The 4,394-nt window shown below is 34.8% G+C and overlaps 1 non-coding gene across 1 annotated transcript; it reads left to right on the top strand.

Annotated features, from left to right (window-relative positions):
- The first annotated feature begins 889 nt into the window (after positions 1-889).
- On the top strand, positions 890-963 carry TRNAS-ACU (transfer RNA serine (anticodon ACU)). The gene has a single exon. It is a non-coding gene; the product is annotated as a tRNA-Ser (tRNA).
- The last annotated feature ends 3,431 nt before the right edge of the window (positions 964-4,394 follow it).

The following is a 4,394-nucleotide window of genomic DNA, read 5'->3' as shown; positions in this document are numbered from 1 at the left end:
GATTAAACAGCTCTTAATTTTCTGGCTTTATTTTTATGATAACAAATTTGTTCTCTGAAAAGTGTCCACAAAGCCAAGTCTCTGATTAACACCTTTGTAAGGATGGTTTTTAACCTATTACTAAATTAAACTTGCTTCATTGGAAAGGCAGCAAGATGCATCCTCATTTCAATGTCTACTGAAATAATACAGGTTGACACCAGGAAACATTAACGCCACTGCATCCTTGCTGCTTTCTCATGTGGAAGTCTGTTTAATGTGAAAACAAGGTGATATCTAATTAGCACACAGGTAAGGAATTAAGAAAATCTTTATTTAAGGGTGAAAATGTTTCTCACAAAATCGTTGCCCCAATGCATCATTGAAATTCAAGCTGGAAAGATGATTTTAATATATCACTTGTACATTTTGTATTGCTCTTCTGGTGACAATGTAGTTTGTTTTTGTCAATTACCATTTTAATAATAGGGTAAAGAAAATTAAGTGGATTTTTGAAAGAAAACAATACTGTCAATATACTATTAAAACAAATTAAAATGGTAAAAGTTATTGTACTGTAAGTAAAAATAAAAGAGCCAACATATCAATCCCAGTTTTGGATTACTTTAATTAACAAAAAAAAATGCATATAGCAAAGGATAGTTTCAATCTGCCTACCTCTGGGTTATGGGCCCAGCATGCTTCCATTGCAGTACTCTGCTGCACATGTAAGTGCAAGAGATCCTGAAGCACTCACTCATCATGGGAAAGTACCAATGTGTTTCTTCATTGGTTGATGGAAGAAACATCTTACAAAAACTCTCCAGATTATTGACTTTTTAAAGTTTTTCTAGGAAACGTTCTAGATGTATGCTTATTAGCCTTTGTCAGTATGTACTTTTTACAAAGTGTCTCTGTGGCGCAATCGGTTAGTGTGTCTGGCTACTAACCAAAAGGTTGGTGGTTCAATCCCACCCAGGGACGTAATTGACCTTGTTATCAGATTTTGGTGATCTTTAAGTAGACAAGTCAAAATTTCAAACCCCCTGTTATGGTGTAGGGTACCTGGCCTTCTCTGATGTAATCAGAGTTAGATTTGATTCAGTGATTTTATAAAAACAGATAGGAAGCACAATTTAGCAGTGGGTTGCAGAGAAAAAGAAATATGCTGGCAAAAAAAATCCAATTGAGTGATTAAACAGCTCTTCATTTTCTGGCTTTATTTTTATGCTAACAAATTTGTTCTCTGAAAAGTGTCCACAAAGCCAAGTCTCTGATTAACACCTTTGTAGGGATGGTTTTTCACCTATAACTAAATTAAACTTGCTTCATTGGAAAGGCAGCAAGATGCATCCTCATTTCAATTTCTACTGAAATAATACAGGTTGACACCAGGAAACATTAACGCCACTGCATCCTTGCTGCTTTCTCATGTGGAAGTCTGTTTAATGTGAAAACAAGGTGATATCTAATTAGCACACAGGTAAGGAATTAAGAAAATCTTTATTTAAGGGTGAAGATGTTTCTCACAAAATCGTTGCCCCAATGCATCATTGAAATTCAAGCTGGAAAGATGATTTTAATATATCACTTGTACATTTTGTATTGCTCTTCTGGTGACAATGTAGTTTGTTTTTGTCAATTACCATTTTAATAATAGGGTAAAGAAAATTAAGTGGATTTTTGAAAGAAAACAATACTGTCAATATACTATTAAAACAAATTAAAATGGTAAAAGTTATTGTACTGTAAGTAAAAATAAAAGAGCCAACATATCAATCCCAGTTTTGGATTACTTTAATTAACAAAAAAAAATGCATATAGCAGAGGATAGTTTCAATCTGCCTACCTCTGGGTTATGTGCCCAGCATGCTTCCATTGCTGTACTCTGCTGCACATGTAAGTGCAAGAGATCCTGAAGCACTCACTCATCATGGGAAAGTACCAATGTGTTTCTTCGTTGGTGGATGGAAGAAACATCTTACAAAAACTCTCCAGATTATTGACTTTTTAAAGTTTTTCTAGGAAACGTTTTAGATGAATGCTTATTAGCCTTTGTCAGGATGTACTTTTGCAAAGTGTCTCTGTGGCGCAATCAGTTAGTGTGTACGGCTATAAACCAAAAGGTTGGTGGTTCAATCCCACCCAGGGACGTAATTGACCTTGTTATCAGAATTTGGTGATCTTTAAGTAGACAAGTCAAAATTTCAAACGCCCTGTTCTGGTGTAGGGTACCTGGCCTTCTCTGATGTAATCAGAGTTAGATTTGATTCAGTGATTTTATAAAAACAGCTAGGAAGCACAATTTAGCAGTGGGTTGCAGAGAAAAGGAAATATGCTGGCAAAAAAATCCAATTGAGTGATTAAACAGCTCTTCATTTTCTGGCTTTATTTTTATGCTAACAAATTTGTTCTCTGAAAAGTGTCCACAAAGCCAAGTCTCTGATTAACACCTTTGTAGGGATGGTTTTTCACCTATTACTAAATTAAACTTGCTTCATTGGAAAGGCAGCAAGATGCATCCTCATTTCAATTTCTACTGAAATAATACAGGTTGACACCAGGAAACATTAACGCCACTGCATCCTTGCTGCTTTCTCATGTGGAAGTCTGTTTAATGTGAAAACAAGGTGATATCTAATTAGCACACTGGTAAGGAATTAAGAAAATCTTTATTTAAGGGTGAAGATGTTTCTCACAAAATCGTTGCCCCAATGCATCATTGAAATTCAAGCTGGAAAGATGATTTTAATATATCACTTGTACATTTTGTATTGCTCTTCTGGTGACAATGTAGTTTGTTTTTGTCAATTACCCTTTTAATAATAGGGTAAAGAAAATTAAGTGGATTTTTTAAAGAAAACTATACTGTCAATATACTATTCAAACAAATTAAAATGGTAAAAGTTATTGTACTTCAAGTAAAAATAAAAGAGCAAAAATATCAATCCCAGTTTTGATTACTTAAAGTAACAAAAAAAATGCATATAGCAAAGGATAGTTTCAATCTGCCTACCTCTGGGTTATGGGCCCAGCATGCTTCCATTGCAGTACTCTGCTGCACATGTAAGTGCAAGAGATCCTGAAGCACTCACTCATCATGGGAAAGTACCAATGTGTTTCTTCGTTGGTGGATGGAAGAAACATCTTACAAAAACTCTCCAGATTATTGACTTTTTAAAGTTTTTCTAGGAAACGTTTTAGATGAATGCTTATTAGCCTTTGTCAGGATGTACTTTTGCAAAGTGTCTCTGTGGCGCAATCAGTTAGTGTGTACGGCTATAAACCAAAAGGTTGGTGGTTCAATCCCACCCAGGGACGTAATTGACCTTGTTATCAGAATTTGGTGATCTTTAAGTAGACAAGTCAAAATTTCAAACGCCCTGTTCTGGTGTAGGGTACCTGGCCTTCTCTGATGTAATCAGAGTTAGATTTGATTCAGTGATTTTATAAAAACAGCTAGGAAGCACAATTTAGCAGTGGGTTGCAGAGAAAAGGAAATATGCTGGCAAAAAAATCCAATTGAGTGATTAAACAGCTCTTCATTTTCTGGCTTTATTTTTATGCTAACAAATTTGTTCTCTGAAAAGTGTCCACAAAGCCAAGTCTCTGATTAACACCTTTGTAGGGATGGTTTTTCACCTATTACTAAATTAAACTTGCTTCATTGGAAAGGCAGCAAGATGCATCCTCATTTCAATTTCTACTGAAATAATACAGGTTGACACCAGGAAACATTAACGCCACTGCATCCTTGCTGCTTTCTCATGTGGAAGTCTGTTTAATGTGAAAACAAGGTGATATCTAATTAGCACACTGGTAAGGAATTAAGAAAATCTTTATTTAAGGGTGAAGATGTTTCTCACAAAATCGTTGCCCCAATGCATCATTGAAATTCAAGCTGGAAAGATGATTTTAATATATCACTTGTACATTTTGTATTGCTCTTCTGGTGACAATGTAGTTTGTTTTTGTCAATTACCCTTTTAATAATAGGGTAAAGAAAATTAAGTGGATTTTTTAAAGAAAACTATACTGTCAATATACTATTCAAACAAATTAAAATGGTAAAAGTTATTGTACTTCAAGTAAAAATAAAAGAGCAAAAATATCAATCCCAGTTTTGATTACTTAAAGTAACAAAAAAAATGCATATAGCAAAGGATAGTTTCAATCTGCCTACCTCTGGGTTATGGGCCCAGCATGCTTCCATTGCAGTACTCTGCTGCACATGTAAGTGCAAGAGATCCTGAAGCACTCACTCATCATGGGAAAGTACCAATGTGTTTCTTCGTTGGTTGATGGAAGAAACATTTTACAAAAACTCTCCAGATTATTGACTTTTTAAAGTTTTTCTAGGAAACGTTCTAGATGTATGCTTATTAGCCTTTGTCAGTATTTACTTTTTGCAAAGT

Source organism: Pseudophryne corroboree, chromosome 3, assembly GCF_028390025.1.
Source record: "Pseudophryne corroboree isolate aPseCor3 chromosome 3, aPseCor3.hap2, whole genome shotgun sequence".
Lineage (NCBI taxonomy): Eukaryota > Metazoa > Chordata > Amphibia > Anura > Myobatrachidae > Pseudophryne > Pseudophryne corroboree.
This window is presented reverse-complemented; position numbering and strand designations above follow the sequence as displayed.